Source organism: Rhinolophus ferrumequinum, chromosome 10, assembly GCF_004115265.2.
Source record: "Rhinolophus ferrumequinum isolate MPI-CBG mRhiFer1 chromosome 10, mRhiFer1_v1.p, whole genome shotgun sequence".
NCBI lineage: Eukaryota > Metazoa > Chordata > Mammalia > Chiroptera > Rhinolophidae > Rhinolophus > Rhinolophus ferrumequinum.
Genome location: NC_046293.1, coordinates 77,627,847 through 77,642,937, shown reverse-complemented (window position 1 = coordinate 77,642,937; position 15,091 = coordinate 77,627,847). Strand labels below are relative to the sequence as shown.

General features: G+C 36.7%; 1 protein-coding gene across 4 annotated transcripts in view; it reads left to right on the top strand.

The window, feature by feature from the left end:
* The first annotated feature begins 2,171 nt into the window (after window positions 1-2,171).
* SLC6A15 (solute carrier family 6 member 15) overlaps window positions 2,172-15,091 on the top strand; it is a 45,530-nt gene continuing 32,610 nt past the window's right edge. For 2 of the 4 annotated variants that reach the window (XM_033118607.1, XM_033118608.1), the window contains exon 1: window positions 2,797-3,079. The gene's annotated coding sequence lies outside the window, so the exon portion shown is untranslated. Of the gene's footprint in view, window positions 2,425-2,796; window positions 3,080-3,143; window positions 3,206-15,091 lie in introns of those variants that run through there. The other 2 variants (XM_033118610.1, XM_033118609.1) reach the window with 2 other exon arrangements.

Genomic DNA, 15,091 nt, shown 5'->3' with positions numbered 1-15,091 from the left:
AATTCTTCACAGTTGTGATTGGTAATATTAGCACTATATCTCAATTTACATATTATATGTATATATAATGTGTGTGTATATATATATATATAAATATATATATATGGAGAGAGAGAGATCGTGGAAATTATACATATATAATGATATATATATACATATGTATATCTACACATATGTATACATATATGTACATATACATATACGTATGTGTGTGTGTATATATACACACACACACATATATATATATATATATATACACATATATATGTGTATATGTATATATATGATACCGTGTCTCCCCAAAAATAAGACCAGGTCTCATATTAATTTTTGCTCCAAAAGATGCATTAGGGCATATTTTCAGGGGATGCCTTATTTTTTCATGTACGACAATCTTCATTTATTCAAATATAGTCATGTCATCTTCTTCTGGAACATCGTCATAATGTACTAAATGCATCCGTCTGCCTGATGATCTTAACTGGAGCTCATTTTTGGGGTAGGTCTTATTTTCGGGGAAACATGGTATATGAGGTCTGACAATTAAGTCCGTGAACTTGTTGCAATGATGTTGCTAACGTTTTTTTTTTATATCAGAGGGATTATTCATTATGAATTTGTACCAACTGGACGGTTAACCAAGTTTACTATTTGAAAGTGCTAAAAAGGCTGCGTGAAAAAGTTATGCGATCTGAACTTTTTGCCAACAATTCAACTCTTGCATCACAACAATGCACCAGCTCATAGGGCACTGTCCATGAGGGAGATTTTAGCCAATAAACAAATACTGCATTGAAACACGCTCCCTACTCACCTGATCTGGTCCCCAATCACTTCTTTCTTTACCCAAAGATACAGGAAATATTGAAAGGAAGACATTTTGATGACATTCAGGACATCAAGGGTAATCTGACGACAGCTCTGATACCCATTCCAGAAAAAGAGTTCCAAAATTGCTTTGTAAGGTGGCCTAGGCACTGGCGTCGGGGCATAGCTTCCCAAGGGGAGTACTTTAAGGTGACTATAGTGGTATTCAGCAATGAGGTATGTAGCACTTTTTCTAGGATGAACTCGAGAACTTAATTGTCCTACCTCATATATACCGGGGTGCAAAAAAAAAAAAAAAATATATATATATATATATATATATATATATATATATATATGTGGACACTTTGGTCAACGTTGCTCAAGCAGTAGTTTGCTGTAATCAGAAGTGTGTGGACACTGATGGTAACCACTTTGAGCACCTCTTGTAATTGCAGAAGTCAAACGTTACTTGTATTCATCTTTTGTTATCCGTATATATTGAGTATTAAAACTTTAATACAATTTTCCTTTCTTAAATTTTCCTTTCTTAAAATTTGAGTACTTTTTTTGGATATATATATAGGTATGGATATATATATATATATATATATATATATATATGGATATATATATATACACACACACACACACAGGCAATAGAAATATTTGCCTGTCACCAACATGTGAAGTAAAAATCAAATTATGCAAGATGTTCCTTAAGAAGGTTATTGTATCTGTTTATGTTGTTTTCCCATGGGGCATCTGTCAGACTGTTTACCCATGGCAGGGGAGGAGGGGCCAACATCCAGGGGATCAAATCTAATTTAATTTAAAAATAATATTTTAAACGTGGTATTGAAAGAAACTGAGAAAAAGCTCTCTTGGCTGCTTTGAAAGCTAAGGATTAGTAGCAAAGTTCTGACCTGAAATTTGGTCTTGTGACTTCTTTCCAGGAGATTTTTCACTGCATGAAAAACCTGTCTGCAATGGCCTTATTGTTTAATTCAATCTTAGTTGGATACAAACTGTTAAAACATGAGGGATTGTTGGAATGCCTAACAATATACAAAGGTATTTTTAAATGGTATTATTAATCATCTGGAAGTGAAAAGTGTCCTTCATGAAGTCTCTGAACCTTTCCTCTATAGCTCCTTTGGCATTTATTTCAAATTTTGTAAGTTTTGAGGATATAAATTTTAATCCTGGAGCATATGCCATGTTTAGGGGAAGATTCAGCCATTTTCTAAAGAAGGCTAAGCTTTGTGCTCAGTGACGTATATTTTAGGAATTCTCCACGTGGCTTAACTATGATTATGTCTTGACTGCTACAGGAGGTAGGTAAGCGTTCACCTTGGAAAATAGTTGGAAGCCAAGGGACCAACAGAGGGTGAGGACCAGCTCCCCAAAACAGCCTTTTATAACCTGGCCCAAATCACTGAGCAGAGCGCTATCTGGCCACCGTTTGACGGAGAAGCCAATAAATGCCCAGAGTGCTTTCCTTTTGCAAGAGATGTAAATGGCCCGTTTGGAGACAAAGCTAGGGAAGAGGCTTCTTTGAGTCACCCACTTCTTCTGGTCCGATTACCAACTCAGAGAATATTCAGAGGGCTCGAGGTAGGTAGGACCATTTCTATTGTTATCCTTGCGGAGACAAAGGCTGGGGGTGCGGGGAGGGGGGTGGGGGCTGGCAACTGGTGCCTACTGTTTCGGTTGAGTGGGTTGGGAGGACCGATGGCAGGAGGATGTGTTGTTTTGTTTGGCTATGGAGCGGGCTTCCCCGGCCCATCCCGCCCCGGCCGGCCCATCCTGAGTTTGCGGCCGGGTAGCCGCAGCGGCCTCTGCGTCAAGCGGCGGTGGGGCGGGGAGGTGCGGCGCGCAGCCCCGAGACCTGGCTCCCTCCCGGCGCCGCCCTCCGCCTCCCCCTCTCCCCTCAGCCTGTCGGCGGCCGCAGCACGGGCGGGTCGGGCACGTGGGCGCCTCCGTCACACCCTCACTCACACTCACACACACCCGCGCTCACGCACCCGCTCGCTGCATCTCGTGCTTCTTCCCTGGCGGACACACAGGGGCTCGCGAGTCTCTCGGTGCCAGCGCGCAGGGCAGCGACCCCCTAACCCATCCCCAGCACCAACCATTTGCCAGCAGCTGCTTTTTCTTTAGATAGCTGCTTTGCGGCCTCCGTCACAGCCACCCGGACCCGTCCCTTTAGCCATTGCTGCTCCTGTCGGGACGTGGAAGCGGCAGGAGGCGCCGGTCAGACACGCTAACGGTAATGACTCGCTCCTACTGCCGAGGGCACGGTTTAGGTGGGGTGGAGTGCACCGTAAGCCACCCTGGAGCCCGGGGACGCAGGACGCGAGCGGAATTGATGGCTGGATCCCAGGAAGGACTCAGAGTATGTCCTGCGGTGACGGGAGGGAGGGAGGCTCCAAAGCCTGGGGAGGGCAAAGCTGGGCTCAGCGGGCGACCCCCCAGGCTCTGCGCCCTGCACCTGTGCACCCACGGTGGACGGGGAGTGGGGGAGGAGGAGGCAAGAGGTGGCGTGCCGGGGGAAGCACATGGGGCGAAACGTGCCGCCATCCCTCTTTCCTTCTCGCCGTGGAAATTGCCCACAGCATCCTCGAGAGACTAGTCATTTCCAAATCCAGTCGGGGTTTTCTGAGGGATGGCGTTCGACTGGTGCAAGTTGTACAGGAAAGTTGGGAGGGTCGGGACGGAGCGAGGCGCTCCGGAGGTTCTAGCTGAGTTGGAAGCCGATCCGTGCGCGGGTGGGCGGCGGGGCGGGGAGAGGAGCCTCCTTCCTCATCTGCCTTAGTTGCTTTTTCAACTACTGAAGGCGGCGACCAGAGGTGGTATATTGTCACGTGACCCCGATTCCCTTTTGCCAGAGGCATCCTGCGATAAAGGTTCCTAAAGTGGACCTCTTCCGAGGCACGTGGCTCCCGGAGACAGCCCAGCCCGTGTGTTTCTGCGCATCCAGGGATTTGAGAGCGTGGTGGTGCTAGGGTTTTACGAGAGGATGGGAGGAACTGGAAACCCAGACCGTTTCTACGTTGCATTCTCTGCGTGGCCTGGGCAGAGGACGGTTCGGAACGTAGGGAGCGCCTTTTAGTCGTAACATACAGGCACACCAGCCTTACAAATAAAACTGAATCAAAACGCCGGAGACGCCCCCAGACAGGTGTCACCCACTCAGTCTCAGAGGATGTAGGAGCGGGAATTCTTTTCCGTTAAGCAGAGAAGCGGCGTTTGCGAGCTTTGGCGAAGAGCGAAGCCCCAGACTCGCGCTCTCCAGTGTCTAGCTCTCCCTCTCCCCTTTCCTTCCTCTTCCCACGTAGGGAGATATTGGAGTAAGACGAGGCGGGGTCCGCACTCGGGCGTGGTGACGTTGGCAGTGTTTGGGTGCTTATGCAAATGACACCGCAACCGTTTCTCCCTGTCGGCAGTTTTTCTTCCAGGTCTTAAAGGTAGACCCAGTGTTGTTCTGTACCATTTGTGTGGATCACTACGCAGAAACCGAGAGGACTGAAAGGATTTGCTTTCTGTACTGCATTTGGGCGCCGCATCACCCAGTTTTTAAAGCTGTTTTACAGCTGTCAATGCCTACTTGCTTTCCGGGGTTCCCTGGAGCAATGCGTTTGCTTTAGAAAATACCGTTCTCTGATGAAGCAACCCCACCCAGCTCCTTACCCAACCTAGGCCCCATTTCTGCAAGACGTGCTGAGATACAGACCTATTTGTCTTAAGCGCCTCGTACTGGGCTTGACTTGTACCATAGTACTTGCTGATGGACTGAAATTTCCTGAAGAGTATGTGTTTTCATTAAATTCGGAGGTTTGGACCATCAGACTGTATTTTATTTTTGAGAGTGCCTTTCCTATACCCATGATAAGTAATACATGCATATTTATTGGAATAAAATATATGATCCCACTAAATTTTAAATTGAACTCATTGATGATTTTCCAGCAAATGCAACAATCAACGTATTCTTTTTTTTCCAGAAAGACAGAAATTCACACTTTTGAAAGGAAGATAACCTCTGTTGACACGTTTTCTTTTTCTGATTGCACATTTATATTCTTGATTCAAGGATTACTATATACTTCCTATATGTGTAACTCAAGCTATAGTATTTTAATGCCGTTAAAAGTCTTTATGCATGTTTATAGGAAATAAGTGCTCTGTCATCCAATTAATAAAGTAAATAAGCGGTACTACCTAGTCTGTTCAGGCTTCCATAATAAAATACCAAGAACTGGGTGGTTTAAATCAATAGAAATTAATTTCTCAGAGTTCAGGAGGCTGGGAAGTCCAAGATCAAGGCACTGGCAGATTCTGGTGTCTGGTAAGGAGTCCGCATCCTGGTTTATGGATGGTGTCTTTTCACTGTGTCCTCACATGGTGAAAGGGGCTACCTAGCTCCCTGGGGTCTTATTACTTCCCAAAGGCCCTACCTCCTATTTCCAACGTCACCGGGGTTAGAACTTCATGAACATGAATTTGAGGGGGAGGACACAAACATTCAAACCTAGCAAATAGTAAAGACTTGTTGAATTGCACTATATTTATTTGAGATACCAATAATCAGATGGATGCCTTACTTGTCAATTATCGAAAATTTAAAATTGAATTAGGATAATTACTCAAATCTAAACTCTATTTTTATAATAATTGATTTACCCAGTGATCACCGTTCGAACTTTACTGTATGCCTGTGCATGTTAGAAAGTATCCTTGCCCTGTCATAAAATAAACTTGTGTATGAATACACAAAAAATTTTCATTCCTTTTAGCTCTGAGGTTATCATCCAGATAATTAAAAAACCATTGACTTAGAATGATGGAGGTCAAAGATGTCTTCTTGATTATCAAAAGCTTTGAAAAATTTCCTTACCTTCTTTTGGAGAGTATGTTAACTCTTATTACTACGTACATATGCATGATTGCATATAATAATATATTCCTATGCAGAATAGATTTTAAAATAGTTTCTGAGCAGATGGCATTATTAACAAAATTCACAGGCATAGTCTGATGCATAAAAACATTCAAGGTTACATGGCAAGAATCTTTAGATTTATTTCCAATTTGCCTTATAACATAAAACAAGTCCTACCTACTCTTCTAGACAAATTTAGTAAATAATTTTTAATAAACAAATTTATCTGCTTAAATGTTAACTTTCACCAATTATGATTGTCTAAATATTTCTAGGTGAAAAACAAGCCCTGTAGACTGGGCTACAGAGTGGTTTTAATTAAATTAATTGGGGTGACATTGCTTAATAATATTCTATAATATTGTATAAGTTTCCAGTGTACAATTCTATAAAACATCATCTGTATATTGTGTTGTGTGATCACCACCCAAAATTTAGTCTCTTTCCATCACCATGTATTTGACCACCTTTACCTCCTACAACCTCCCGCATCCCCTTCCCTTTCTGGTAAACCACCATACTGTTGTCTGTTTTGTTGTTGTTGTTGTTGTTCATATGGTTCTTGACCTTTTCTGTCTGACTTATTTTGTTTAGCATGATACTCTCATGATCCATCCCTGTTGTCACAAATGGCACTATTTCATCTTATGGCTGAGTAATATTTCGTTGTATGTATGTACCTCATCTTTATACAATCATGCATCGAAAGATATATATGTTGTTGCCATGTCTTGGCTACTATGAATAATGCTGCAATGAGCATAAGGTACATATATCTTTACAAATAAATGTTTTCAAAATGTTTGGGTAGATGCTCAGGAGAGGGATTGCTGGGTCATATGGTAGCTGTATTCTTAATTTTTTGAGGAACCCCGCTACTGTTTTCCATAGTGGCTGTACCAAGTTACATTCCCACCAGTAGTGTATGAAGGTTCCTTTTCCCCCCACAACCTCTCCAAGACTTGTTATTTCTTCTCTTATTAGTAACAGTCATTCTAACATGTGTGAGGTGCTATCTCACTGTACTTTGGATTTGCATTTTTTTTGTAGCTAGTGAAATTGAGCATCTTCTCAAATATCTGTTGGCTGTATGTCTTCTTGTGAAAAGTGTCTGTTCAGGTGCTCTGCCCATTTTCCAACTGGATTGTTTGTTGTTGAGTTGTATAATTTTTTTAATAGATTTTGGGTATTAGCTCCTTATCAGAGATATTGTTTGCAAATATTTTCTCCCATTTGGTTGGTTGACTTTTTGTTTTATCGGTTTCTTTTGCTGTGCAGAAGGTTTTTAGTTTGATATAGTCTGAGTCATTGATTTTTGCTTTTACTTTCCTTCTCTCGGGGTCAAATTTATAAAATCCTCACTGAGACTAAGGTCCATAAGTTTAGTATCTATGTTTTCTTCAATGCATTTTATTGTTTAAAGTATTTTACTTAGGTTTGATCCATTTTGAATTGACTTTTGTGTATGGCGTCAAATTGTAGTCTAGTTTCATTGTTTTGCATATGGCTTTCCAATTTTCCCACTACCATTTATTGAAGAAGCTTTCTTTTCTTCATTGTATGTTTTTGGCTCCTTTGTCATAAATTATTTGTTCATATACATGTGGGTCTATTTCTGGGATCCCAGTTCTTTTCCATTGGTCTGTATGTCTCTTTTCCTGCCAATGCCGTACTGTTTTGATTACTGTAGCTTTGTGGTGTCATTTGAAGTTAGGGAGTAGGCTACCTTCAGCCTTGTTCTTTTTTCTCAGGATTGCTTTGGCTATTCAGGGTCTTTTGTGGTTCCATACAAATCTGCTGATTTTTTTTGTTCTATTTTTTTTTAAAAATGCCATTGGGGTTTTGATGGGGGTCCCATTAAATCTGCATAATGCTTTGGGTGATATGGCCATTTTAACTATGCTGATTCTTCCAATCCATGAACATGGGATATCTTTTCATGTCTTTGTGTGTTCTTCAATTTCTTTCAATAATATCTTATAGTTTTCAGTGTATAGATTCTTTACATCCTTTGTTAAGTTTATTTCTCGTTGTTTAATTTATTTTATTATTGTTGCAAATGAAAAGGCCATTGCAGGGTGGTTGTAAATGCACAGTATTACTTGATATAGGATAGAACTATTTTTTAGTCTTGAAGGTCACTTTATTTCAATGTGATTAATGTGCTAAGATATCCTTTCACATAAGATTCATTGATTGTTATCTTGGAATAGAATGCTTACCCTGGGAGCTTTTCACCTATCAAATTGGTAAAGATCAAAAAGATTTCTCGCTATATTGAAGAAGACAGAGGAAAACAGGAATCTTATACATTGCTGTGGTACTGAAAATTGAGACAGGTTTGATACAGGCAGTATTTACCAAAATTATAAAATTATATACCCTTTGATCAAGCAGTTCTGCTCTCTTTCTTGAAATTTATTCTACAGACATGCACATGCCATTAGTTACTTGAACACTGAAGTAAATAATCAGAAATACCTAAATATATGATATACTATGGATTGTCATCATACTCATTGACAAAACACAAAATGAAACAAGCTATTGTACTGAGAGCAAAAGTTTTTGAAGATTTTTTAAGTGAAAAACCACAATGCAGAATTATGTACATAGTATCCGTTGTGTAAAAAGAAACAGGTTGGATAGGTGAGGAAACATATAGTTCGATTATGTATACATTAGCTTGAATATATACAAAACATCTGTGGAGAACTTTGGTAATTTACAGCGTGGTTGAGGTAGATAAGCTGGGTGTAAAGGGTGAGAAGATATTTTTCACTCTACGCCCTTAAATACCATATCATTATATTATTTATTTAAAATATAGATTAAAAATATTCTAAAGTGAAAACAATACCAAATACCGTTGGGAAAACAGTGTTTAGGCATTGTTTTGAAATGATTAAGGTATAATAGTGGGTATTTTGGCTCCATGATTTTCATAGTTCCTGAATTTACAAGAACATTTTCTCTTTAACATTCTTAACAATAAAATTATATTAGAGCAGCAGATGATACTTAATAGATTCACTTTAGCTAGTTATATCAGCATAAACATGCATACGTTTTTTAGTGCGTTGACTTTTTAAAAAATTGTATTTTGAAGTGGTCATAGATTTACATGAAGGTGTTAGATAAAATAGAGTTCTTGTGTGCCCTTGAGGCAGTTTCCCTTAAAAGTAACATCTTACAAAGCTATATGACAGCATTATAATTAGAATAGTGACATTGATAGAGTCAAGTTACAGAACAGTTCAATCACTATAAGGATCCCTGTGTTGCCCTTTTACAACCACAGGCACTTTGCTCCTGCCCCCAATTCCCCATTAACCCCAGCTAACCACTAATCTATTCTTCATGTTTATTATTTTGTCATTTCAGGAATGTTACCTAAATGGAATCATACAATATGCAAAGTTTTGGAATTGGCTTTTTCCACTCAGCATAATTGTCTGTAGATTCATCCAAGTTGTTGTGTGTATCAGTCATTGGTTTGTTTTAATTTCTGAGTGGTACTCGATGGTATGGATTTACTAGAGTTTGTTTCAGCATTCACCCATTGAATGACATCTGGGTTTCCATTTTAGGGTTGTCATGAATAAAACTGCTTTGGACACGTGTTTACAGATTTTTATGGAACATAAGTTTTCATTTCTCCAGGATAAATGCCCAGGAGTGCAATTGATGGGTTAGATGGTAGTGGCATGTTTAGTTTTCTACAGAGATGTATCGTTTTACATTCTCACCAGTAATGTATGAATGATCCAGCTTCTGGGTATTCTTGACAGATTTGATTGTCACTATATTTTAGTCATTCTGATAAGTATGCAGTGACATCTCACTGTAGTTTTAATTAACATTTCCCCAATGTCTAATAATATTCAACCTCGTTTCATATGCTCATTTGCCATCTACACATCATATTCATTGAAATGTCTCTTTATGTTCTTTGCCCATTTTCTAAATTATTTTTAATTGCTGAGTTTTATGAGTTCTTCATAGATCCTTAATATGGGTTCTTTCTCAGATGTGTAATCTGCAAATATTTTTTCCGTTTTTAGCTTATTTTTTCATCCTCTTTAATAGGTTCTCACACAGACAAGCTTTTTAAATATCAAAGTTATTTTACCAATTTTTGCTTCGATGGATTCTGCTTTTGGTGTCATGTCTAAGAACTCTTTGCTTAACTCAAAATATCAAAGATTTTCTCTAATGATTTGTTTTTAAAAGTTTTATAGTTTTATATTTTACATTTAAGTCCATGATCCATTTTGAGTTAAATTTGTATAAGCTGTGTGATTTAGATCAAGGTTATATTTTTCCATAGGAATGTTCAGTTCCAGAACTATTTGTGACAAGGGATATATTTTCTCCATTGAAATTGCTTTTGCACCTTTGTCAAAAACCAGTTGAGCATATCTGTGTGGGTCTATTTATGGGTTCCCTTTTCTGTTCCATTGATCTATGTGTTTATCCTGCCAACCTCACACAGTCTTCATTATTATAACTATAAAATAAGTCTTGAAATCAGGTAGAGTAATTATTCCTACTTCATTCTTCCATTTCAAAGTGTTGTAGTTATTTTAGTTTTTTGCTTCTATGTATAAATTTTAGAATAATGTTTCCTATATCTAAAAATAATTGCTGGGATTTTGTAGGAATTGCATTAACCCTGTATATCAACTTAAGAAGAGTTTGACATATTTATTATGTTGAACCTTCCAATCCATGAACATAGTATGTCTGTTCGTATGTTTAGGTCTTTAATTCTTTCATCAATACTTTGTACTTTTCGGTACATAAAAGTACTGTCTGTGTTTTGTAAATTCCTTGGGATTTTCAATGTAGACAATCAGAATGTCTGCAAATATGGAAATGTTTCTTTCTTCCAATGTGTATACCTTATATTTCCTTTTCTTGCATTATTGCACTGGCTAGAACTTCCAGTAGTATGGTAAACAAAAGTTAAAGAGTGAACATTCTTATCTTGTTCTTGATCTTAAGGGAAAAGTATTCAGTCTTTCGTTAGTAAGTATAATGTCAACTGTACATTTTTTGCAGACAATCTTTATCAAGCTGAGAATGTTTCCTTCTACTCTTAGTTGGGCTTTATTTATTTATTTTTTGACAGTTTTAAATCATGAATGGATATTGAATTTTGTAAAATGTCTTTTCTGCATCAGTTGATCATATGATTTTTTTTCCCCTTTAGCTTGCTATTATGGTCTACTACATTATTGACTTTTGAATATTGAACCACCTTGTATGTATACCTAGAATAAACCCCACTTGGTCAAGGTATATAATTCTTATTATATGTGTCTGAATTCTGGTGTTTTTTTTAATATCGTGCTGAGGAATTGTGTGTCTATATTCATGAAGGATATAGATCTATAATGTCCTATAATGTCTTTTTTTTTTTTTTCTGGTACTGTTTTTGTATGGTTTTGGTGTCAGAGTGATCCCGGCTTCATCAAATTAATTGTGAAATGTTATATCATCTTGTATTGTCTGAAAGAGATTTGCAGAGTTGGTGTTAATTCTTTAAATGTTAGGTAGGATTATCCAGTGCAACCATCTAGGACGAGGGATATCTTTTATTTAAAAATAATGCATTCATGTTATTTGGGAAAAAAGCCTATGCAAACGTAATCTTCAGATGAAGAGATTATCCTGGAATGTCCAGATGAGTCCTACATGCCATCACACATGTTCTTATTTGAAAGAGGCTGAGGAAGATTAGATACACATAGAAGAGGAGGAGACAATATAAACATGGCGGTAGAGATAGGAGTGGCTACAAGTGAAGGAATGCTGACAGACCTTAGCAGCTAGAAGAGGCAAGGAACAGACTCTCCTCTAGAGTCTCCTGAGGAAATATGGACCTGCCAACAGCTGAATTTTGGTTCACTGAAACTGATTTTGGATCTCTGGCTTTCAGAGCTTTAAAAGAATAAATTTCTGTTTTTCGAAGTTACTAAATTAGTAATTTGCTACAGCCTCAGGAAATGAATACCTTGCCTAAATCAGAGGTATTTTCAATACGTTAATAAAATTTTAAGTGTTTAAAAGACTTTTAGTTAAATAGGATTTAAAATCTGTCATAGAAGTTCATAGAAGTCAACAAAAAATATATTTCAATTTATGGAGGTTACTTTTTAATTATAATTAATTTTGAAATAATTGCAAGCTCACAGGAAGGTGCATAGGGAGGTCCTATGCACCTTTCACCTATCTTTCCCTATTTTGCAGTCTTGTGTAAAAGTAATATGGTACAACATAAAAACCAGCCTATTGATATTGGTGTAATCCGGGGAGCTATTTCAGATTATGCAGTCATTTTCTCTGGCTGTGTGTGTGTACACGTGCATAGTTCTTTGCAATAATATCAAATGTATAGATTCATGTAACCCTTACTACAATGGAGATACTAAATTATACCATTTCAAAAGATTACTCTTTTATAGCATACCCATCTGCCCTTCCCTACCCTAACTCCCAGAAACCATTGTTCTGTGGTTCATCTCTATCATTATGTTATTTCAAAAATGTTATATAAATGGAATCATGAAATATGTATCCTTTTGGAATTGTTACCCCCCTCGCCCCCATTCCGCATCATTTCGTTGAGATTCATCCAAGTTGTTGAATGTATCAAAAGTTTTTGCTCTTTAATGCTGACATTACATGACATGGATGTACCACAGTTTGTGTAACCATTGACTCATCGAAGCACACTGGTGTAGTTTCCAGTTTGGGGCTATTATAAATAAAGCTGATATGAACTTTTATGTACAAGTTTCTGCTTGAAAATACGTTTTTATTTCTTTGGGATGTATATACCTAAGAGTACAAATTGATGGTCACTATGTTAACTATTATTAGGGTGAAAAGAACTGTCAACTATTTTTTAGAGTGGCCGTACTATCTTATGTTTCTATTAGCAATACATGATTGATCTAGTTTCTTTGCATCCACATCAACACTTGGTATTATTAGTTTTATAAAATTTTAGTCCTATGGATAAGTGTGTTCAACTTTTAGGGCAAACCAGTGTTATAAGTGTAAGTTGTGACTTTGTATGGTCATTTATAAAAAGTGTCACTCAGATTGGCTCTGTGATTTTCATTATCTTTTTGCTTAATAGAAATATTTCATGAAAAGGGGATATAATTTGCAAAGGAAATGTTCAGGTTGCATTGCATATTGTTGAAAATATTTTATATTGTTTGTCAAGATCGCTATTTCAGCATTATATCATATCTCTTTTTCCTTTTGCAATTATTCCATAACTATAAACTCCTCATCATGTGCCACTTTGAGGGAAGTGGGTTGTTATAATATGGTATAGCGTTTTGTTTTTATTCAGATAGGCTTTACTTTTTATCCTATATCCTATATATCAGAATTAGAAAATATATTTCATTTAAATCCATAATGAATTTCAGATTCAATGTTCAGAATGGGTACACATTTAAAGAAAACTTTCTTCAGTATAATTTGAAATTGTCCAAGTCAGGAGATAATTTACTGTTTTTCTGGTTCTTTATTGTAGAATGTTAAGCTTGTGGCAAATGCCAATAATTATCTAGTGCAGGCATGTCTGTTTGAGTCATCTCTCATCTTTAAGATGCAAGTGCCTGCCTGCATTTTTAGATCTTTGCATATTTTCAACGGAAGTGTTAATTAAAATTTAGTATAACAGAATTTCAAAAGAGCTTGTAACTATAGTTTAGGAGCTAAAAAGTCTTGAAAGTCATAGAAACAATTGAATAATATTTTAAGTTAATTCTATAGTGAAAATATTAGCAAGACTAATCAAGACAAAAGCAAAGAAAACACCTATTACCAATGTCAGGAATGAAAAATGGAATATGACTAAATCCTACAGGTATTAAAACTGAAATATTATGAATCACTGTATACCAATAAGTTTGACAACTTAGATGAAATGGACAAATTCCTCAAAAAGCACAACTTACCCAAACTAACATAACAAGAAAGATAAAATCTAAGTAGCTGTATGTCAATGAAATAAATTGAATTTTTAATTTAAAATATTCCCTAAAAGAAAACGCCAGACCCTGATGGTTTTATCAGTGCTGCAAAACATTTATGAAGAAATAAAACTAATCCTACATATATTTGCTCAGAAAACAAAGGAAAAACCTCTTAAAAACCCTTTATGTGCACCAAAACCAGAGAACCAAAATACAAAAAAAAAAAAAGAAAAATTTGCATACCTATGTTCCCCTGAATATAGTTGAAAAAATCCTTACCAAAATATTAGCAAATTGATTCCAGTGATATATTTAAAAAGGCAATACATCATGACCAAGTGAGGTTTATCCCATAATGAAAGATTGGTTTAAGATACCAAGCTAATCAATGTGATACTCTATATGAACAGATTGCGAAGTTATATGATTTATCTTAATAAAAGGAAAAATTAATTATGTGTCTGAATTCAACATTCATGATTCAAAAACAAAAAACAACAAAAAAAAACCCAAAAAACAAAACTCAGTGGACTAGGAATAAAAAGAAACTTGTTTAAACTGATAAAAAGTATCTATGAAAGAATCCATACTTAATATTACACTTAACAGTAAACTATTGACTACTTTATTGAGTACTTTCTAAATAACATTGGGGCATAGATGAAGATGTCTGCTCTTAACACTTCTGTTTAAAATTTTAGTGGATGTCCTAGCCAGTACAATAAGTCAAGAAAAATAAATTTAAGGTAAATAATTAGAAAAAGCTGCACTACATTTATTTACTGATGACATACTATGTATATAAAAGTCCTAAGGGATCTTTAAAAAAAATCAACAACTTGATTTAGCATTGTTGCAGGACAGAACAGAAAGCTTGTAGTAAAAATTTTTTTTTCTAGAGAGAAACTAAAGAGATGAATAAATGGAAATATATACAACGTTCATAGATTGGAAAACTCAATTTTTTAAGATGCCAGTATTCCCCAAATGGGTCTATAGAATCAATGTAATCTCATTCAAAATTCCAGCGGGCTCTTTTTCTAGGGGTAGAAATTTACAAGTTGATTTCAAAATTTGTGTGGGAAAGCAAGGAAAAAAAAATCTCAGAAAGAAAAAAAAAATGGTTAGGGTTGAGAACTACTGAGTTAGAAATTTATTATGTTGATTTAAAATGGTTTTGAACCCAGTTTTAAATGCCTTAAATAGATTTTTCCCTGAAAAATTACACATGAAGATAATTGAAGCAATACAAAAATGGAAGAATGAAAAAAATGTAAATATAAGTCCAAATTTAAATAATTTTATATTCTAATAATTTTTTTTGCATGTAAGTTCT